This window comes from Malaya genurostris, chromosome 2 (genome assembly GCF_030247185.1).
Source record: "Malaya genurostris strain Urasoe2022 chromosome 2, Malgen_1.1, whole genome shotgun sequence".
NCBI lineage: Eukaryota > Metazoa > Arthropoda > Insecta > Diptera > Culicidae > Malaya > Malaya genurostris.
Window position 1 is genome coordinate 17,966,288 of NC_080571.1, and position 24,944 is coordinate 17,991,231.

A 24,944-nucleotide genomic window follows, 5' to 3' on the forward strand; every position below is an offset into this window, starting at 1 on the left:
TGTGAATTTCACACAGCGAAAAGTGCACAAATCTAACCAAACTGTTCTAGATTTGCACTAAACTGAGGATATTTCCTTTCGATTTGCGAACAACAAATCCTAATAGTTCTTTAGAAAACTTTTAGAGCCATTAGAACGGCTGATTTTGTGCAATGCTCTCCACCGTTGTTTTTTCCCAATGCTAATGACTGGCAGCTGTGACGTAATCGCTCTTGTCGAAAGCGAAACTAGCTGTGCAGACGACACAAAACACATCTGCTCGCAGTGGCGATAGAATCCAAACTGATTGAATTTTTGTTAGGAGATTTCCTTTTATGTGATTTCGTTTGTAGCTTTTTCACTAATGGGCGGTCCTAACGGCTATAAAAATAGCCGCATACAGAATTTTAATGTCGATTATTTCATTTCGGATTTGCATAATTTATTGAAGGAAACTATCAATATGCTGTAGGGATTCGTTTCTAGCATTCAGAAGGACCAAATTGAGGAACTCACTACGATTTTCACCACTTTTCGGACCATTTTTCTTGAACGATTTGTTGTACAGCAGCAGATATTTTGTTCTCTTCCTTAGAACGCGTTCTGATTGGCTGGTGTTGACATGGATCAAATGAGACAGGTTTTTCAATAGTGTACTATTGAAATACTTCAATGCTTTTGCTATACACGTTTAAATTGAAAAATTTCGATTCTATTGGTAGTTAGATTATATAAATCCTTTCACAGATCACTGAGCTATGAGCTTTAAAAATACGAGAAAGGCAAACGCGCCTTATGAATTATCCTCTTTGATACTCGTTTATACCAAACATTTCAGAAAAGTTTCATTTTGAATTATTTGAGACTATGTCACAAAACTGAAAATTTTATCATAAAATTGTGATCATATTTCCGATGGCATGTCGCAAGAATTATGTTGATTCATTAGATACAACAATAGATATTCACAATCAAAAACTTATCACTCTCTCAGAGGGTAAATTTTGAAAAGGCACCCCATAGTAAAGTAAGTCGTATTCACGACAAAAATGTTCCGTCGTAATAGGAATTGACTTCAATCTGTTGCGATACTGTAAGTATCGAGACCAAAAGTATCGATACTAACAGTATCGCTCTGACGCGATATCGATACCAAAAATACCCGATTTCTGAAAGAAAGTATCGATACCTCAAAGTATCGACTCGGTATCGGACATCCCTATAAACGAGTATCAAAGGGGATAATCCATAAGGCACGTTTGCCTTGCTCGTATTTTTAAAGCTCATAGCTCAGTGATCTGTGAAAGAATTTATATAATCTAACTACCAAAAGAATCGAAATTTTTCAACTTAAACGTGTATAGCAACAGTATTGAAGTATTTCAATAGTACACTATTGAAAAACCTGTCTCATTTGACCCATGTCAACACCAGTCAATCAGAACGCGTTCTGAGGAAGAGAACAAAACATCTGCTGCTGTACAACAAATCGTTCGAGAAAAATGTTCCGAAAAGTGTTGAATATCGTAGTAGGTTCCACAATTTGGTCCTTCTGAAGGGCAGAAATGTACAGTATCCTGATAGTTTCTTTCAATAAATTATGCAAATCCGAAATGAAATAATCAACATTAAAATTCTGTATGCGGCTATTTTTATAGCTGTTAGGACCGCCCATTAGTGAAAAAGCTGCAAACTAAATCACGTAAAAAGAAAGCTCCTAACAAAAATTGGATCAGTTGGATTCTATCGCCAATGCGAGTAGATGTATTTTGTGCCGTTTGCAAAGCTAGTTTCACTTCCGTCAAAAGCGATTACGTAACAGCTGCCAGTCATTTGCATGGATGAAAAAGCAACGGTGGGAAGCATTACAGAAAATCAGCCGTTCTAATGACTCTAAAAGTTTTCTAAAGAACTATTAGGATTTGTTGTTCGCAAATCGAAAGGAAATATCCTCAGTTTAGTGCAAATCTAGAACAGCTTGGTTAGATTTTTGCACTTTTCGCTGTGTGAAATTCACAGTAATCGAGATCAAGTGAAGCCTTCTTAGTTTTTGCGAAAAATGTGGAAAAGGGGAATGCTTGCATAATTCATACAATTGATCAACTAATTGAAGTGTTACGGAGCATGTCAGTTGTTTTCATATTCACGACATCCAGTTATGTCTCTGATATTACCCACCCGCCTTTTTCGATTGCACTCGTTTCTATAACCATCTTTATGAATTACATTTAATTGTCACCTGTTTCCGGTAGACAGCGTTGAAAACGTGTAAAGACCACAAATGAGCTTCGAACACATTTTTGTAGGACAAACAAGTCCTAACTGAATGTCTACCATTTTTAACCCGTATCCTACTCTTCATCGAGGTTGAGAAAGCACGTACAGAAAAATCAAATATAATCCATAAACCATTATTCGTTAATCCCCTTCCTGATCAGGTGTGATAAATTTGTGCCAAATCTAAAATTGATTGTCGGTATCCGGTGTCGAAAGTGACACTGCAAACGAGTCTGCCGGAAAAAAATGCTATACAGATCCTCGTCACGCATTGACACACCACGGCAGACCGCCATTTGTCACGTTCTACAAACATGACCCGTACCCATTTTTCAGGGAATTATTCGACGTACAGCAGCTGGTGCAAGGTACGGGTCTTCTGCTTTCTTGGCAAATATACAACGAGTACAATATGAACGTAGTTTAAATTCAGAGAAAATGTATATAGGATAAGTTTTTCTTTTTTCATTTCATCTTCTAAAAACTTCTAATAAGAAAGAACTGTTTAATTTTCCGATGCTTGGGCTACTTCCAGAACCACTGGATTCTAATGCATTGTTCTATTTCGTACACACTGTAAAGAAAATGATTGGTAATAGACGGTGCTGTGGTTGATCAAAATTGAAGTCCGACCGAAAGAATAAAATAATGTCAATGAATTGCAATTCATTTGAAAAAATATGAAATTTCACATCCGGTAGTGCAGTAATACCGTACCGGTGGTGTAATGATGTCAATAATAATAACCAAAGTAATAATCCTTTTACATTATTTTTTACCTGGAGCTTTTAGTGGAATGTATTCAACAGTTTCACTTTTTCTGTACCATTTAATTCCACTATTTCACTGTCACGTTATTACACTTTCACAAAGTCACTCTACTTTAATGAAGCATAACAAACGTTACAATACAGATACGCGTATTTCGGAATGTTACTTACATCCTTCTTCAGTGTATCGGTTTTATAAGTTTGTTTGAAAGAATGCTGTAATGCTGCTCCTTTTATACGAAATGTCTTATTGTCAACGGGTAAAAACGGGAAGAAACAGGTAGTAACAGACGGGTAAAACGGTAGTTTGATTGTCAGCGGAGGGCAACAAACTGGAGAAGTGGGATATTAAGGGATTAAGTATTACCTGAATCTATTTGTATCTTATGTGTCGGTAATAGCTTGAATAGCCAGGAGGGCTTATTTCCTTGGTCACGATTCAATAAAGAAATGGAGTTATTTTTGAAAATTTCTAAACTTTCAGCTGTGTCTAATTTCCATGGGTTGGAAATTTGTCTTATGATTTTTATGTCGTTGGTAGTGAGTTCATGATCTTCAGAAAAGGCATGTTCAGCTACTTTTGACTTGAAATGATGTGGTAGTCCTTTCTCTAATTCTTTAGATGCTTTCGCTATTTCAGCGACGTGCTCTTTGAAACGAATGTCTAGAGTTCTCTTTGTTTGTCCAATATATATTTTATCACAAGGAGAACACGAGATTTTGTATACCCCAGATTTTTCCAAATTATCCGTAGGATCTTTTGTAGAACCTAGTAAATTTTTCAATTGACAGTTCATGCTGCTGAATACTAAATCCAAACCAAATTTATTTAGTTTTGATTTCAAAGGATGTGCGATGTTTGGATTGAAGTCTACCGATATTCTTTTTAAATTTTCCGATGGGGGAGACAGAGTTGTAAGTGATTGTTTTTTCAACAATCTTAATTTTTTGTCGAGGATTGTTTGAATTGAACGCTCCGGATATCCATTGAGCTTTCCAATTTCGAAAATAAAGTTTTTCTCTTTTATTGCAGCATCTCTCTTTAGGGGTAAGGTCAGCATTCTGTGAATCATATGGTGGAAAGCTGCCATTTTGTGTTGGTGGGAATGATTAGAAGTATTTGGTATGACCCGATCTGTGTTGGTTGGCTTCCTGTATATCTCGAAATTTAAGGTTTTTGCCTCTCTGATAATGAGGATATCTAAGAAAGGTAAACTGTTGTCTTTCTCCTCCTCATAGGTGAATTTAATGTTTTTATGTAAGTTATTAATCATTCGTAAGAAAGTTGATAAATCATTGCGTTTGATGATACAGAATATATCATCAACGTAAAAGTTCTTCAAGATTTGCCATAAACAATTCGCATAAAAACGGGGAGAGCGGATTACCCATTGGTGCCCCTTGTAACTGTTTATAAAATCCGCCTCTGAATTTGAAGTAATTTACATCCATACAAAGCCGAGTTAGGTTCAGATATGACCTTACTCGGCCATCGTCCAAGTACCATGCGCGCGGGTGGTTTTAGGAAATTTTCGATGGAAATATTGAAAAATTTGACAAAACCAAAAACATACAGACCTTTGAAATACTTTTATCTATCTACAGGGTGAAAATGGCTGGAAAATTCGGAGGATTTTCCGAGTCTTATCAAAAATAGCTCTGAAAAATGAGTGTTTTTGTAATCTTTCACAATTATCTGGAAAAATAATGCGATGACATAAATTTTTTTTTCAAATAAACCTTATGATGGATACAAAGATTACATTCGGACACATTTTTGGAAAACCTTTTCACGCTTTTCATAGAAAATCCACGAATTTCAAAAATCTCCACGAAATCGGGTATATGAAATTCGTTGATTTTCCATGAAAAGCGTGGAAAGGTTTTCCAAAAATGTTTCCGAATGTGATCCTTGTTGCAAGCATAAGGTTTTTTTGAAAAAAAAATTTCATTCCATCGAATTATTTTTTTAAATAATTGTGAAAAATTACAAAAAAAAGCTCATTTTTTCAGTGCTTTTTTTGATAAGACTCGGAAAATCCTCCGAATTTTCCAGCCATTTTCACCCTGTATATAGATAAAAGTATTTCGAAGGTCTGTATGTTTTTGGTTTTGTCAAATTTTTCAAAATTTCCATCGAAAATTTCCTAAATCCACCCGCGCGAATGGTACTTGGACGATGGCCTTAAATTGGGCTTTATTAGTCATCTTAAAACTAATTACAGTTACTTTATCAGACTGCACGAAGAAACTAAGATATTTTGAGTTTACACCAGCCATTAGGGACTCTAAAACCGATTTAGATTTTCGAATTTTTTCTAAAGCTATAGTTTGTTGTTTATATTGAGAGAGTTCTATCTTCAAGAGAACCCAATATTGTTCGATTGGTCGAAGCTTCGGGCAGTTAGGTTGTTCTCCTCTTTCGGTACAACATCAGCCTAGCCAGTTGTTGTATATTCGAGCCCAGACCTGGAAGGATTCTTAGTGTCAGTAGGATCGCAACACCAGCCATGCAATGATTCTGTACACTTAGGAATAGGCTGCGTAGTCTGTTGAAGCAGAAAGGTCAAACTCCATAGAAGTAAGATAGTGAAAAGACTTTGCCTTGCAAAACATATTTGGTGTAGTGACATAATGAAAAAACAGACCAGAATAGCGAGGGAGCTTCAGGGCAGCATAACAATCGCATTATTCACCATATATTCTCGTTCCAGTAGTGATAAAGTTTTGGTTCGCACGACCACAGCTGCAAATTTTTATCCAAACCAATTTTTTTGTTGAAAAACTTCTTATTCGTCCTGAAATCTATACGCCATTGTGTTGCATAACATTGTAGAAAGACATTTTGGGAAGCTGCTTAGCTGAAAGACTCCAGAACATAAGCTCCGTCGTCCGGAATTTTTCGTCAAATATTCGCGATTCAGGTTGCACTTACCTTACCTAACAGCTGTAGGCCTGGGGTGTCCTTTGCTGTATCAAGCATACGTCTCCAGATAACTCGGTCCAAGGCTGCTCGTCGCAACTCAAGGCACAGATGCTTCTGAGATCACCCTCCACTTAATCGATTCACCTTGCTCGCTGTGCTCCTCTTCTTCTTGTACCAGTCGGATTAGATTCAAGAACCATTTTCACTGGGCTGTCGTCCGACATCCTTATGACATGCCCAGCCCATCGTAGACGTCCGATTTTAGCTGTCCGTACGATAGGTGGTTCTCCTAGCAGCTGTTGCAATTCGTGATTCATACGCCGTCTCCACGTTCCGTCTTCCATCTGCACTCCGCCATAGATGGTCCTCAGTACCTTTCTTTCGAAAACACTGAGGGCGCGTTGGTCCTCTGCCAACATAGTCCAGGCCTCGTGGCCATAGAGAACAACCGGTCTAATGAGCGTTTTGTAGATGGTCAATTTCGTGCGGTGGCATACTTTTCTCGATCGGAGGGTTTTTCTGAGTCCAAAGTACGCACGATTTCCTGCCAAAATACGTCTATGAATTTCTCTGCTGGTGTCGTTATCGGCGGTCACCAATGAGCCCAAATAGACGAACTCGTCAACCACCTCGATATCGTCACCGTCTATCAATATTCGTGGTGGGAGGCGTAGTGTTTCTTCTCTAGAGCCTCTTCCTCTGATGTATTTTGTTTTCGACGCATTTATGGCCAGTCCGATACGCCTAGCTTCAGCTTTCAGTCCGATGTAGGTTTCCGTCATCTTCTCAAGGTTACGTGTCACAATATCAATATCGTCAGCGAAGCCAAAAAGTTGTACGGACTTTCGGAAGATCGTGCCACTCGTGTCGATCCTCGCTCTTCGAATCACACCTTCCAAAGCAATATTGAACAAGATACAAGAGAGTCCATCACGATACCGTAGCTCTCTCCGAGATTCGAAGGGACTCGAGAGCGTACCAGATACTCGGACGTAGCACATCACTTTATCCATCGCTGCTTTGACCAATCGCATCAGTTTATCCGGGAAACCGTTTTCGTGCATTGCATGATCTGTCATAGCTGTTCTCGATCGATTGTGTCGTATGCCGCTTTGAAGTCAATGTATAAGTGATGCGTGGGTACGTAGTATTCACGACACTTCTGGAGTACTTGTCTTATCGCGAATATGTGATCCGTAGTGGCGCAGGCTCCAGTAAATCCCGCTTGGTACGGCCCTACGAATTCCTTAGCTATTGGTGATAGACGACGGCAAAGGATTTGGGAGAGTACCTTGTAGGCGGCGTTCAGCAATGTGATTGCGCGGTAACTGCAGCAGTCTAGCTTATCACCCTTTTTGTAGACGGGACATACCACCCCATCCATCCATTCCTGCGGTAGAATCTCCTCCTCCCAAATCCTAGAAATCATCCAGTGCAGCGCTCTAGCCAGTGCCTCTCCTCCATGTTTGAGCAGCTCGCCTGGCAACTGGTCATTGCCCGCGGCTTTGTTGTTTCACAGCTTGCTGATCTCCTCACTTATCTCCGGCAGATCAGGGGCTGGGAATTTGTCGTCGGCTGAGCGTGCAACCAGATTGATTCCTGTACCGTTCTCTGTATCTTGTGCTTCGCCATTCAGATGCTCGTCATAGTACTGCTTCCACCTGTCGGTCACCTCACGTTCGTTCGTGAGAAGGTTACCACTGGTATCTCTGCACATTTCGGCCTGTGGCGTGTAGCCTCTACGTGAGCAGTTCACCTTCTCATAGAACTCCCGTGTCTCTTGTGCGGGGTCAGCTGTTCCATCGCTTCGCGATCTTGGTCTTCCTGGTGGCGCTTTTTCCTCCGGAAAACCGTGTTCTGTCTGTTCCGCGCCTGTCTGTATCGTTCCTTCTTTCGCTCTCGTGCGGTGTTGCAGCATTCTCGCCCTTGCTGCATTCTTCTCTTCGACCAACTACTGACATTCACCGTCAGACCAGTCATTTTCTCGATTCAGTAACCTTGTACCTACTCACGGCGGACCTTATGTTCCACCAGCCGTCTTCAAGATTGAGATTGAGTCTGCTCGAGATTGAGTCCCGGCGTTCCTGCGCGACGAGTATTGCGCAGCGTCGATAGTTTTGAGCGCATACAAACCGCGACAAGGTAGTGGTCAGAATCAATGTTGGCACTGCGGTAGGTGCGGACATTGATGACGTCGGAGAAGAATCGCCCGTCGATGAGAACGTGGTCGATTTGATTTTTCGTATGTTGATCAGGTGATCTCCAGGTGGCTTTGTGGATATCTTTGCGGGGGAAGATGATGCTTCGAACTACCATTTCTCGGGAGGCTGCAAAGTTTACGCATTGTTGACCGTTGTCGTTTGTTACCGCATGCAGGCTCTCCAGCCCGATCACGGGCCTGTACATCGCCTCCCGGCTTACCTGAGCATTCATGTCGCCGATGACGAGTTTTACATCCCGTCGTGAACAGCTTTTCGTTCCAGCTGCGCGTAGAATGCTTCCTTCTCGTCATCGGGACTCTTCTCATGTGGGCAGTGCACGTTGATGATGCTGTAATTGAAGAAACGGCCCTTGATCTCCAATACGCATATTCTATCACTGATTGGCTGCCACCCAATCGCGCGCTGGCGCATCTTGCCCAACACTACAAATCCCGTTCCTAGAACGTTGGTTGTGCCACAGCTCTGGTAGAAGGTAGCCGCTTCGATGCCCATTTTTCCACACCTTCTGTCCCGTCCAACAAAGTTCCTGCAGTGCTACGACATCGAAGCCGCGGATTTGAAGTTCATCATGCCGCATTCGGTCGTATCCTGGGAAGCCAAGCGGTTTGCAGTTCCATGTGCCAAGCTTCCAATCGTAGTCCTTTGTTCGTTGCGTAGGTCTTTGCGATTATTCCGAGTCGTATTTCCTTTGTGATCGTACGTAACATATGTTTACCGGGCGGCTTGTTAGGCCTGCACCAACATCCTGTCTCGCCGGAGGGCCATCGTGTCAGCACTGTTTAGAGTCCCACACTGACACAAGGACGGAAATCAGCCGCTCCTAACATGGAGAGCAGACGCTGTTTAGAGCCGCACCAACATGGGGAACAGACGCTCGGGTAGGCTCGCTCTCTGTAAAGAGAAGGCAAGCCCCCCCCCCCTTCCCTGTCAGCATACGACCAAGGTCCAACCGGGGATGGTTACCCGATCTTTCCTATGGTTACTCGTACCCCAGCCGGCACCGCTTCCTTCTAGTGGCTCCTGAGACCCGTTTTTGTTCCGTTCCCTGCTTTCCAGGCTGTTGTCAAACGTGTACCGAAAGTTTTGTGAACGCCAGGGACTAACTTTTTTACTAACAGATCCGGATTTTTATTGGGATCACACACAACTGCTGTTCGCACTTGCTCTTCTTTCGAAGCCATCTTTGATCTAAAAGCTTGTAGCGTCAGCCAAAAATTGTTACATAATGAACAGACATACGTTCATTAGTTTTTGTCACGAACAAGATAGCGAAAGTGATCGAATTCTTCAGTCGAACTTAAAATTATTTGTGAATACTTAATTGTGTTCCAAGGCTGAGAGAATTTTTAATTCTCAATGACAGCGAAGAAAACTGCTTTTACGTTTTGCAACAATGGCTGTTTTGCTAAGATTGCAAACGGCCCCTTAATGCTCAATATGATCAATTTTATTTCGCTTAATAGATTTGAAAAAAAAAAACGAATTTTCAATAAACCATCATAAGGGAAAACAATTCCGGTTAGTTTCCTAATTTACATTTTAATCTTTCTTAAGTAACCTTTTCATAATTGAAGAAACAAGCTGTAAAAGACTAAAGTTTGTTTTTGGCCTGCAACATCGGTGGAGAAACCAGCAGTAATTTGAAATGAAAGTACCCCAATCCGACGCCAAGCTCTAGGGAGGGACAGCATAAACTCAACGAAGCAAGTATTTTTGTTTTTTTACGATTTCATTTTATAATGCCTATTACTACTACTTGCCCAGTTGGGGTATTTCCCAGAGAAAAATTCATCATTTTTACAAAATTAATGCTTTTTGAGGTTAGTGACAGCAAAGTGATAACGAAATGAAACACAACTGCAGCTGGTTACAATTTGTCATCGAGAAGATAACAGCTCTCCTGACAAGTGGAGGAAAACTGTTAAACAGCACTCGTAACCTCTATCAGAAACAGCTGGCCGAAGCAATTATTTTTCTACTCAACGGCGATGACACGTTGAGAAAAGGATATTACGACGAACTAGTCTCTCGGTAACCAGTTGACTGTTGCTCCCAGAACACGTGTTTAGCAGTGGGCAACAAAAAGGCCACCAAAAGTTTCAGTAAAAGTTTTCGAGTTATCCTACCTCTTTCGCTATCCATTGCCCACCCTTCTCCAACACCATTTACTTGATGTAATATCCTTACACAGAACACACACAAAAAACTCGAACCCCTTTTGTTTGGAGTTTCTCGAGTTTTGGCTTTTTCGCATGTTGAAATTACCCTTGTATGTCCCGGAGCAAAAAAACACACACACAAACAGCGGTTACTGAAAGCCGAAGGCCAACAAGAAAAAACCGATGGAGATGAAAGCTGTGGTCCTCCCCCCCCCGAGGACAGGACAACAGAAACTCTAACTAACTCGGGAGAGAAAAAAATAATTAGTAAACCCTTGACAGTGGCTTGCTGTGACATTTTGGTTCGGAAGGCGAAATTTCGGTGTTCCGTTATAGTATTCGTTACCGACTGCCTACGCACGTTTGTGGACTTCCACAACAGTTGCGTTCGAAAAGACATCAAAGCTCGCAGGATCAAACTTTATCGGAAATTGGCTGCAGGTGCCTGAACGAATGATTAATGGTTTGCAGCCTGTCGTTATGCGACGGAAAGTTTTTTTTTTTTGTTTTGTTTTGTTTACCTGCTTCCGAGATCAAAAAGTTTATCGGAACAAATTTTCCGTGAAAGATTTTTCTGTTTTTTTTCGGATGACAGGAAAGCAAAGGAACCAATCAACAAATCTGGGAAAAAAATTGTGATTCAATCTCGACAAAAGGACGATCAATAGCTGCCCCTCGTCCGAAGCGATGTCAATATTTGTTTATTTGATGGAAAAAATCAGATCGAAATATCTTTTTTTTTTCAAATGTTCGGGCTCTCGTTTCAAATTGACCGAATCTGACAGCCGTACACTTTCGTTTCGAAGCTTATGGGTTCAAGTTTTGAAACCAATCTGCATTTCAGCTTAGAGTTACCCTGCATTGGTCAGAAATTTCTTGCAGATAATCACAGCTTTGTCGTTGTCAAAGGAAAACTCCGAAACCACTGGAAGTTGGCAAGGAATTTATAAAACCGTTCAAGAAGGGTCAAAATCAATCATTATTCACTCATTACTTCGTCACCAATGCAGCGTCAGATTTATTTTACTTTCACTTTGAAAAGATCCAATACTGTCTTATTGGAAGAAATTCCGGTAAATCAGATGGATTGATTTCTTTGTGGATAAATTCCATCTGTAAATCTGTAGCACCTTTCGGCTGTAGTGGCAGCTTATCAAACCTGTCAGCCTTGATGAAAAGTAGTATACATTTCTTCATCGTAAGTCGTTTCGTTAGCGATAAAAAGAACGATTTTGCCACCGCACATCAAAATTCCTTGCCGGGTCATAAATTTTCGAACCTAAATCGCGTTGGGTTAAATAGAATGATAGCCACTACTGGCGACCACCTCCATCGTTCACATATAAAAATAAAGAATAAAGAAGAATATAGGCTACTTTACGGAAGAACGACGACTCTCCGAAGGCTTCCAAGGGTGTTGAGGAGTTGAATGTTTTAACGAATACAAGATGCGCAACGCGACAATGGAGTCAAATTATTACGTCTATTACGCTAAATTTTTCATTGTGAATGAATTTTTGTTTTTACTATTATTTTTTCATATGGGACCGATCATAAACCACATCAATGGCTCTAACAACCTCATGGGGCTGATCCTTGTAGTTTTTATCTTATGGCTCATCCAGTGAAGTCGTTTGAGATTTATTGTATAGCTTTACCTCTTAAATATCTTGAATAACTAAGACTTTATGACAACGGTACTGGATAAGATTTTAATTTAATCTTATTACAGAATGCGAACTATAAAAATCATGTGGAGCTATCAGTGACTGAAAACTTAGTAACCTTTTACATAAAAATGATTAAAAAGATTGTTTTGTAACAAACAAAAGTCTACGCAGATTTTCTGGGAGGGAGGGGGGGAGGGTGTGAAGGTATTGGAAAGTGTACGAAAATCTACGAGAGAGGAGGGGGAGTTGAAAATCCCAGATTTCGGTCTACGTGGTTTATGAACGGTCCCTATATCATACGCATGCCTGTTGATTGTGTAAAAACAATTTTTGGTGATACTGCAAGCTTTTAGATCGAAGTAGGTGTCGAAAGAAGTGCAAGTGCAAGAAGCAATTGTGTGCGGTCGCCTTGAAAATCCGGATCTGTCAAGAAGAAAACCTACAAAAAAAACTGGTTTTCCCGGAAGCACTGTCCATAACGTTCTTAAATCTTTTAATACACGTTTTACAATAGCCAGAAAGGCTGAGATCGGAACAAAAACGGATCTCAGGAACTACGAAAAGGTAGTAGCGAAGGTGAAACAAATTTTGCAAAAAAGACCAGATCTTTCGGTACGTACATTGGCTAGAAGGAAAAATTTCTCCAACTTTCGTGCATACTTCAAAGCCCCGGCTAGGTATGAAGTTGTTGACGGAGAAAACTGTGAAACCGGGCTCGCAAGTTCTATCGCGATTAGTTTTCCTGTGTGATGATCGGCGATGAAACTTATTTGCTAGAAGACTTTAAGCACCTTCCCGGAATGTCTTTTTATAGTGCCATGCCACGGAACTGAGCCGTGCAGGACGAAGAAAAACGGCCAAATTTCTCCAAAAAATATTCACCTTGGCTGACCATGTGCAGCTCGATCGCTATCGGAACGGTAAACAAGAAAATATACCATTCCTTACCAAGTCCCATACAAACGAACCGCCAATGTTTGGTTCACAACCTGAACAAGTAAACCTAGTAAATTACTCCCTTTCATTGCGATAGTTTGAAAAAGTGGAAGGAGATCGTTTCTGGCAACGCTTTATGCTAGTTGCTACGGTGCAAAACAAACTTGTTTGTTTATGTTTATCGTTGCTGTATTAAACTGCAACAATCAGTCTAAATATCACCGGCACTAGCACAAAAGATGAAAAATGAACACAAACACCCACGAATCTACAAATATCAATACAGCTAGTAGTAGATTCATGGTGGCTTAACCATTCTAGATTATTGTTTAACTAACATTTCGCTTGTGATCTTGATTATCAGATAAAAACTGTTTGTTTTTCACTATAATAAACAGTAACTATGGTGAACTTGTTCTTACCCTTCAGTGTTGCTAGTTTTATAGAAAACTCGTTAAAGTACATCGTCACTCTGACAGTGTATCATGATAGTGTACCGCACGATCAGCGTTGCCAGGTTGCCAGATTTGTCTGGTAAATGCCAGATTTTTCTCCTTTCACCAGACACTCAAACTAACCAGATCGTTTGTCAGATTTTCCAAATTTTCCCAGATTTTCCAAATTTTCCTGGATTTTTTCAGATCTCGCTAGATCATTACGGTTTTGGCCTCTATACGATATGTGGAGAGACTTTTTTTTCTTTTTTTGTTGTTCACTGAAAATGAAGCCCGGCAAAAATTTCCTTGTATATAGTAGACCCAGACAAATCCAGATAATTTTTTGAATTTTGACAGATGTTTGAAAAAATAACCTGGCAACTCTGCGCACGATGCAAAATGTGTCCTTGAAAATTTGTCGAAGTATTCCGTATTATAATTTGTATTTGCTTTGGCCTCTTGTCACTACGAAAAAGATGTTTTGGAATGGTATAAAGCGAATGAAGTACACGTTGTACCGCGGCGAATCCACATAACTGCTTGCGACTATCGAGCGGTAATGGGCTCTCTTGAAGAGAGAACTCTCTCAATGGCCCTTATTACCCACGACGTAAAATACACTGGTGGCGTAATAAGACAGTTTAGGTTGTGTTGGTAATTTTCTCACGAAATTAAGTATGGCTCGCCGGGATCCAAGCATGTAAACATAAACAAACGACCAGTTCAGATCGGGATTTCACTTCTAAGTTACTCCAGTTGTCGCGCAGCCTGGCGAATCTTTGGCACTTATTGAAAATCTGGACATATTTTCTTCAATGGTTTGCAAGGTAACGTCGAAATATAGAAAATTTTACACACATCCGATTCTGTTCATTTCGTTGGAGGAAGGATTTGGCGGATCGCACTGTGGTATCTATTACAGTTATTATGGATAATGGAGTGATTGTGCTGTCGTTGGCATTTCAAATGCAGGTGATGAAAACGATTGAAACATCCCGGAACAAAACACCGCATTTCACTGTCAATATTTTCGCAAACAGAACCAACTCTAAATATTTTCATAAAAGCAACTCCCGGAACGTCATTTGTATATGTTTTTTCTTCTTCACGTCTCTCTGTTATTCCAAAATAAAATGACAACCGCACTAACACATAGAAAAACGTGATCACCAGGGTATTTTACATCGTTCTTATTACCGGTATCACTACACGGTGAAAACCAAGTAAAGTGATTGTAACCCTTATTATCGGTATCACTTCACGCTGAAAATCGAGTGAAGTGAATTTAGGTCCTTAGCACGGAAGTCGCTTCAAGGAGAAAAGTATTTATTTGGATGAACTTGATGTCATTTTGAACATCACACCACCAACATTCCGTTGAAAAAAATGAGTTTTTTCCAATACAGTGATCACTTCACCATGCCTGATACTGGTAATAGGGAAAATCAAGTGAAGTGACATGTAAGTGAATGTGAAAGTGGAAGTAAGAACGGTAATAAGGGCCAACATCAACGACAATCTACAACTATAGAAAAATTTCGAACATCTTTGGCAAAAGCAGATAAATCGGTTGTGCAGAGAAATCTGCACAAACCCTACTGGCTGGAGTAAACTATTGCATCGTCTTTTTAAATTGAAGCTTGAAATTTTTAACACTCTTCACTAACAAGATATTGGAAAAGCTTTTGGCCCTTATTACCGGTGTCACTACATGGTGAAAACCAAGTGAAGTGACTGTGACCCTTATTATGGGTATCAGTTCACGGTGGAAATCAAGTGAAGTGAATGTAGGTCCTTAGTACGGAAGTCGCTTCTGAGACAAAAGTAATTACTTGAATGAACTTGATGTCATTATGAACATCACTCCACCAACATTTTGTTGAAAAAAATAGTTTTTTGTTCACCACAGTGATTACTTCACTATGCGTGATACCAGTAATAGGTAAAATCAAGTGAAGTGACATTGTAAGTGAAGTGAATGTGAAAGTGGAAGTGAGAACGGTAATAAGGGCCTTTAGCACAGTTTCATTGAATTTTTACGGTTTTGTATCGTCAACATAAACCGCGTTTTAAAAATTTGAACACTCCGCCTTAAACTTCCGAATTTGAAAGAAGGATACAGATTCATGTGATCATAGGAGCTTACATATTAAGCAGAGTTTTCGAAAATTGGATTATAAAATCGAACGGACTTTTGGCATTCTTTTACACATTTTTCACAGCCAATCCAGAACCAGAAGTCGAATCTAGACGAAATTCATTCACAATTAAATCTTTTTTGCGAACGAAACAAATATAGCACCATCTTAGGTTTTGAAATATTTCGAAACGGCAATTTTCACTATTCCTTAAATCTATGTTAATCGTAAAGTACGGTGAACTTTTTAGCGAATTTCGACAAACCGATATTGATTTAATGTGAAGAAGATTTCAAATTGACATCCACTCATCAAAGTAAAGGGTGATTTTTTAAGAGGTATATAATTTGATTTTCAAAAAATACTCAAGATTTTCTGAAAATCGATGAAATCTTTATTGAAATCGATAGAACGATCAATATAATTAAATGTTAGAAGATGATTTCATGCAAATGACCATGCTCCGCTTTAGACGGCCCATGCGCAAGGTTCGATTTTGGCAGAATCTCTTCAACATATCGGCCGGTATTTCACGAATAACGCTACCAGCTCATAATCCACACCAAACAGTGACTTTTTTGGGATGCATTGGTAGCTCTTGCAATGCTTCTTGTTGGTCTTCACTTCAGATGCGGCCATTTTGTTGAATTATTAAATGTTAAATGTTAAAATGGTTAAATTATAGACCAAACTGAACAATGACAATGACACAAAATACGATTCACACGCAATCTGTGAAAAACAGTGTTGCCAAAATGATAACAGCAAACAAATCACTCTTTAGTCGACGTGCTCTGATTGACACGTTCAAACATCAGTCAATTTAATCCAATTTCAAAAATGTACTTATTATAAATAACACATACTTTTGCTATGTTCGTTTGAGTTGAATATTTTCGAAATTACTGATTGGTAAATCTCGATGATGCCTTTATTTCAATCTTTCGTTAGACTAACGTCTCAACCTCCAGCCAACTGACGTCCGTCTATCACATGAAAACGCGTTTACAAAATTATTCCATGAATCGAAATAATTGCAGGTTTATAAGATATTTAAGCTGTCAGGTTTAATCCCGTGTCCGGTCTACCTCCTGTCTCTCCTAATAATTTCTTGAGTTTAGAGTTTAGGGAGAGGGGGCTAAACCACTAAATACCCCCCCCCCCCTTCTCCCTGTATATGTACCTTGACTGAGCATATAATTATAGATTCCGTTTTGTGCGAAAGTTTGGATAACATCATTCTGGTATGCTGTGATTGGCTCGTGAAAATACAGGTCAACTTAAACCGATTTTTCAACGGTGTTTTACTGAAGTACACCCAAACCTCGATTTACCTAATAATCGCGACTTCGTAAATCGAATTATGACGTAAAAAAAGTTTACGTTATTTGGAATTTTCACTGTAAAAAAAGTTTACGTTATTTGGAAAAAAAGTTTTCCCTATGTATGTATGTTATTGGATATGTATAATATACTGGATAACTATGAAACAAAAATTATTAATATTTGCAGGAAAAGGATGCTCTAGGTCGCATCAATTTCCAAGATGGCGACTTCCGGTTCATCGATATTTGCTACAAACCATCAGAATATGGGTATTTTTGGAACGGGTTTTATGAGTACATGCTGTAAAACGATGTTTGAGGTGATTCTGAATTCCAAGATGGTCACTTCCGAAGTAGGTTCGTAAAAAAAGATGACGTTATTTGGGATTTTGATCGTAAAAAGAGGTAACTGTGTTATAAGCGTTCAACATTATGACAAAAAAGTTTAGGTGACTAGTTTAGAATTTTTTAATTCACATATATACCGGCTTCAAATACTGAAAAGCTCCACTCCACTCCACTCTCCACTGCGTTGTGATCTTATCACTGAGAAGACAAAGACTTTAACCGTATTCCTGCAGATTTTTTTTTGCGTTGAAGGCACAAATAATCAGAAGTGCGTGCAAATTGAGACAATCTGATTTGATTCCTCATGAATGTATGTATGTATGTATGTATGTATGTATGTGTGAAGCCACCATCAGTTCAAGGCATTACCAATGTATGCGGGTAGACTTACAGTAGATCCGAATTTGATTATCAGATAGCTTTCATATAATTGCTGTTAAGAAGGCCAAAATTGGTTTTGAGGACCCGGCGCATTTCAGCAAGAACATCCGGCCATATAATAAAGAATTTCGCTGTACCAGCTTAAACCCGCCTGATGGTTTTTTTTTTAGAAGGGTGCGTCTAACTCATTTCAGACCTTCAGGGAGAAACACAAAGCTTCCCCCACGTGACTTAGGTTGGCAATCCACTCCATCATCTAGTCATTCACTTGTAAGGTACCCTGATGCACTCCCTGCCCCTCCTCGTTGTCGATATACTTGAGCATAATACAATATAATATAATATAATATAATATAGTATAATGTAATATAATATAATATAATATAATATAATATAATATAATATAATATAATATAATATAATATAAGATAATATAATATAAAATAATATAAAAAATATAATATAATACAATACAATATAATATATCACATCCAAGCTAGCACAAACTTTTTTAAAAAGCTGTGTGAAGCATACAAGTGAAAATCCATTAAAAATCCCCGTTGCACACGACTTTGCACGTATGAATGTCTGTTGGATATCTGTTCTCTGTGATATAACATAATAAAAACCTATTTTAATCCACCTAGTGGTGTAATGATGCTTTTCTCATATTACTCATTACATCATAAATATACCGTGAAATTCGCAAAAACAACTGTTTATTGAATAGGAATAGGATAAGTTGTTCGGATCTAATCTCACAAACTCTATAAATCCTGTTTAATCTGTTTAACCTGTAGTTCCGGAACCGAAAGTAGTATCCACAACAAATTAAGGAATTCCGTATGAAATTGTAAGACTTTTCTTTTGAACCTATAAGCTTGTGAAAATCTATTCGGCCATCTCCAAGAAAAGTGAGTGAGATGCTTTTTGCAGTTTCTAATCACTATTTCCAATTCTCCCGAAACCGGATTCAGATGAACGGAATAGCCGAAGTTGGTTCGTTTGCTACCAACAAATATGACCTACAAATTGGAACAGTTTTGAACGTTACTATCTCATGCTCTATTTCGTTTAAACCAATTAAACTAAATCTAACGAAACGAAACTGCGTTTCTGTTACTACTGCGTGCTAAACAGCATGAATCAGCAGCATGAAACATGTAGTAGGATTGTTATTATTATTATTGACATCACTACACAACGTGTACGAAATAGAACAAAGCACGCCTTGTTCGTTTTGTGTTTTCTTCTTCTTTCGGTGTTGTACAAATTGTCACTCTATATGACGATTTGAAAACTTTGACACTCATCGCCCTGCAACTGCGGAACCGGAAGTCGGATCCGGATGAAATTTCACAGTAGGTTTAAAGACAGTATGAACTTTAATTCAAATCAAGATTTGTGAAAATCGGTTCAAGCATCGCAGAGAAATCGAAGTGAATTTAGTTTTAGGAGTTTTTCTTCTCCACTTTCGGTGCTCTCGGAACAGGAAAAGAGGGGACCAGTAGTGCCGAATTAAGTTTTTATGCCCACAAAACTAACAAGCTCTGCTAACTAGAAAAATTTATTAGACAGTTTAATGGGATTTGTACCTGTTTTCAACCATCGTTCGTGGAAAAATACTAATAAAATTGGTAATTTTCCACTTATCACGCTTTAGTTCCGGAACCGGAAGTCGGATCCAGATAAAATGTTCCACAAATTTTTAGGGTATTATAAGACCTTTCATTTGAATCTAAGTTTGCGTAAATCGGTTGAGTTGTTCCAGAGATAATTGAGTGTAAACTTTTTCTCACATTTTCGCATATTACCATATAACTCCGAAACCGGAAGTCACATTCAAACGAAATTCAACAGCAAGCTATGGGACCATAATACCTTTTATTTAAATCTTAGTTTGTGAAAATCGGTTCAGCCATCTCTGAAAAAAGTGAGTGCATATTTTTTTCACTTTTTTGGTACATATCATCCTATATCTCCGGAACCGGAAGTCGGATTGGAATGAAATTCAATAGCAGGCTATGGAACTATGAGACCTTTCATTTGAATCTTTGTTTGTGAAACTCGGTTTGGCCATCTCTGAGAAAAGTGAGTGCATATTTTTGTTACATACACACACATACACACACACACACACACGGACGGACACACACACAGACATTTGCTCAGTTCGTCGAGCTGAGTCGAATGGTATATGACATTCGGCCCTCCGAGCCTCGGTTAAAAAGTCGATTTTCACAGTGATTGCATAGCCTTTCTATATGAGAAAGGCAAAAATAAAATAATAGATTATAAGATGATATAACACAGCATAATATAATATAATATAATATAATATAATATAATATAATATAATATAATATAATATAATATAATATAATATAATATAATATAATATAATATAATATAATATAATATAATATAATATAATATAATATAATACAATATAATATGATATAATGCAATGCAGTATAATACCATACAGCACAACAAAATATAATATCAAAGATAATATATGAAATAATATGCTATGATACAATCTATAACAGTTGCTTTCGCAGTGTAAGTTATGCTCTTCTTTCGTCGCAGTTTTGCAGGGAATATAATATTTCTATTTTAATAATAATAATAATAATAATAATAATAATAATAATAATAATAATAATAATAATAATAATAATAATAATAATAATAATAATAATAATAATAATGATAATAATAATAATAATAATAATAATAATAATAATAATAATAATAATATTAATAATAATAATAATAACAACAATATATAATACAATGTAATATAATTCAATTCAATATATAACAAATAATGCAACAAACAACATGTTGCAATATACTATGATATAGCACTTTAGGATGGGCTTCAAACTACACTCCATTTCGCACCCTCTCATTTTGCTACTAACGCAGAAGGCGATAGCACCCAGTCGACGCCGTTCTATTGACCAAATGTCATCATAGACGCTCGGGGAGGCATGAGATAGGAACTTGTGAGGACTTAGTTATCTCACCATTTGACGACCCTCTGGTTTGATTCCTCATGAACATCAAATATTGGCCAAATATTAACAACATTATTGCAGTTCATTATGTAGTCCTTCGTCAACAGTTCGAAAAATCCAAGAGAGATATCCCTTGCAGTTTTTACCTCGAATTATTTAAAGCAGAATTTCGCAGGAGCAAGTCTCATGTTGAACTTAATACACAAATTTTAGGCATTTGTTATGCGCATTACTGTGAAAATGTGTATAAAAAGTAATCTGAAAGTAATCCATTCACGAGAGTATAGTTGTTCTCATCTAGAAACATTCTTACATACTGGAGATAATCGATTTACATAATAGCAGTTAACCTCTTGATTTATCGGGAAAGGGCAATACTAGCAAACTGTAATTGATTATGGTGGATTTAGTCGCGACAGCTGGTCAGGAAAATACCGCGCATATCTCTGGTATTATAGTGGCAATTGAACTGATTCACAGGAGTACGAATCTAAGACAACACAAATCACGTAACCACATCTGAGCCGGAACTCTGTCACGGCTTTTCCAACAAGCATAATTTGAATCTTATTACACGGCGAAAATTAATCGAAAAATAATCCTCTTACAGTGGAACGCACCGAACCTGGGATCTGGCCTCCGAGAAACTTTGCCAATGGCGGGCGTCATTTATGGTACATTAATGCGATAAGTGTTGCTTCATTAGACACGTCTGGTGTTCGGCGTTAATAAGTCGACTAACTTCTGATAGCTTGATAATTAATCAGTCTGGTTATAGACGTGATTGATTGAGTTGAGTATAATGCAATCAGGTGTAGAACATTCACCAACACTAGGGGATTAACTTCGCTAGAGATGGGATTTGCTGTATGCTTTTGACGCATATTATCCTGAAACATACATTTCAGTTGAAAGGCCAATAATCTGTCGATTCCAATTACGTTTATGAGCTCACGTACCGTTTGTTCGTGGAAACGTGAATAGTAGCAACTTAACAATATGGAAATGGAAATTTCCATAACGAAAGCTCATAAATTCAATGCCACTTACCACGATTAAATATCGTTTCGAAAAATTAGAATTTAATAATTCATTGGAACGCTGCATCGTTAGAACAAACAAATGCCATTCTGAAGTGTCAGTCTTTATTCATAGCAGCCTTCAGGATCTCTTTTGTTCATTGGCTGGCAGAGAATGGCCCCGAATTATCTGAGCAGAACCATCTAATCGTCGCATCCTCGGAGGAACCGACAACTCTCACGTTGCTTCACTATGAATGATAATTTAATATCCGCTTCCATTGGAGACTATCTCTAGAACGGAACGGAAGTGGTTAATTTTCCCAGGTGGGTCCATCGAGCGATCGTTTTGCGTACGGTGTCATAGCCATTTTTTTTTGCTTTGCTCGCTCATGAACCAAACTTCAAAACCAAACGAATCAGCATCACGGGGAAAAAGTTGGAATCAATTTAAGCTCAGCAATGATACTTTTTTTTCAAGAATTAATCATCTCTCAAGCGGAGACAGTTCCGACTTCTTTTGTTTGCCCGGAATTTCTGCTTCGTTTGTCTTGAGCAGAATCGTGGCGCCAATCGTGTCCTGAGGTGTCCGTCCAACTTCCGCCGAGAGTCACGAGGGCAGGCACAAAAAAAAGCAACGTTGAATGGTAAAAGCACCTAGTCGAGAAAAACGATGCCAATTGAGGGGAAATAACCCACTCAGGACCCAGGAGAAATCAATGTAAATAGTCTAGCCCGAAAAAAAGTTTTCGTTAACGTTTTTATGACAAACTGGCTTTCCTTGGGCCCTGGGGGTACTATGATGGGTCGCCAGTCCTTCCAACTGTTCGTCTGAAATAGACAGTTAAGCTCTACACCGAGATGTAGTTAGTAAAGTTTGTTGTTCATTTCAATTTCCGTTTGAATTGGACCAAAGGGCGCGCTTGCGAACATAAACTGTCGTTGCGGCTCTGATATACTAGCCTTTCATTCGAAACGTTTCAACAAGGGCAATAATTTTGAGAAAATGCTCGGAATCAGTCTTCATTTTCAGTGCTTTCTCTTCGAAAATGAAGACGCATTTTCCAACTACAGAGAAACAGGATTGGAACCTTAATATATAAAAAACCAAACAAACAAAAATTGGGTAAAGAATGGAAAGTTGCCATCAACGCTCACTTTGATTGGTTACGTGTCACTCGTGACAAAATTTATTCCTGAAACATAAATCATTTAATATATGGACACACTGTTCATTCTACTGTAGCGCTCCTAGTCGTCAGATCTGGAATGTTTTTACAGCAGTACCCAAGTAACAATTTCAATATTAATACATACTTGGAGCTGTCTTAAATGCTACATAATAAATCTTGCATTAAAACTTTAAACTCCACGAAAGCCTACTGAAAACCTCTATAAGAGCATGTTCCTGCCAAGTGGACCATTCTTCATAAGATTTATAAAGCAAAGTGAAGAATTAGCATAAACCTGCGTTAAAACTCCAAATTCAAAAAAATTTTGAAACCAGCTTTACGATCAACATTTAAATTATTCGGAAAGAAAGAATTCCGCTATGAATAAATTGTCGTTTTGATAATATTTTTAATGGCTATGTGCGTGTCATGTCTGCTTTGAATGCAACCAGTAAGAATATATTAGATTTTAGTTACGAGTTTGAGATTTTTTCCGAACGTAAAAACTTCATGCGCTTTTATTTTTATCGTGAATATTTGGATAAAAATAAGAATTATAACTAATCGTCTTGAAATAAATGCAGTTTTTGCGAAAATCTCCATGATTTTTGAAAATTATTTTTTGTGATTCTTCGTCATTTTTGTATAAAACTATTTCATGGCATCATAACTTGTGTATACGTTCTGAAAATGAATCATTAGAGCCCATCATTTTTATTCGTTTTTGCATTTCGAAGTATATTTGATGTCAATAAATGCTACGGTATAGGACATCATAATGGCGGCCATGAAATTTTCTTTAATGCATATTATGCTTCACCCAAAAAGCAATAAATCAAACAGCCCACAACAAATGTGTCATAAATGTACTTTAGAACCCTCAAATTTGCTCTGAGTGAAACTGTCATCCAATGAACACGCACACACACAAAACTAGATTTATGAAAGAATTTAACTGACAATATTGTTTTAAAGGAAATGTTTGAAAGCAATATTAAGAGGGTTGCATGGTTTTATTCTAGTACACATTGTTTTTTTTTTAGTCCAGTTGTTAGTCTGGGTAAAAAGTTTTATAGAAGCTTTAAAAACTAAGATATTACTTGTCAAAAGAGACATTTGTTATAGTCGTCATAAAACAGGTAGTGATTGAAAAATCAATTACAAAACCCCTATAAATTACAATCAAAACCATTAGGCATTCGAATTGTTACTTGGGTAACGTTCTCTTTCAACACTGAAAATTGGACCGTTTCCAAACAGAGGTTACAGAAGAATGGAAAGGTTACTCGAAATTTGACACATTCGAAGATATGGTAGAGCAAAATAGCCACGAAGTATAACCAACGAAGTTTCCAAATATGATGAATGGTATTCAAACAAAAAATCGAAATCTCTTCAAAGTTTAATCGAAAAAAAATTGTTGGTTTTTTTTTTGTTTGAAGTGCGTTGACAGACTTTCATTTCGACTACTCAACACTGTTATATCATTACTATGGTTTCGTAAAAAATCAGCTCTTTCTGCTTTCACATATTAATTGACTCAAGTTTCACACTGAGATTAGATAATATTTCCAAAGTATCGCCAGGTAACTTACCTAGATAAAATCTAGGGCATTCGAAAAAAAACTCTTGACTCTTTCGACTCTTTCGACTCTTTCGACTCTTTCGACTCTTTCAACTCTTTCGACTCTTTCGACTCTTTCGACTCTTTCGACTCTTTCGATTCTTTCGACTCTTTCGACTCTTTCGACTCTTTCGACTCTTTCGACTCTTTCGACTCTTTTGACTCTTTTGACTCTTTTGACTCTTTTGACTCTTTTGACTCTTTTGACTCTTTTGACTCTTTTGACTCTTTTGACTCTTTTGACTCTTTTGACTCTTTTTACTCTTTTGACTCTTTTGACTCTTTTGACTCTTTTGACTATTTTGACTCTTTCGACTCTTTCGACTCTTTCGACTCTTTCGACTCTTTTGACTCTTTTGACTCTTTTGACTCTTTTGACTCTTTTGACTCTTTTGACTCTTTTGACTCTTTTGACTCTTTTGACTCTTTTGACTCTTTTGACTCTTTTGACTCTTTTGACTCTTTTGACTCTTTTGACTCTTTTTACTCTTTTGACTCTTTTGACTCTTTTGACTCTTTTGACTCTTTTGACTCT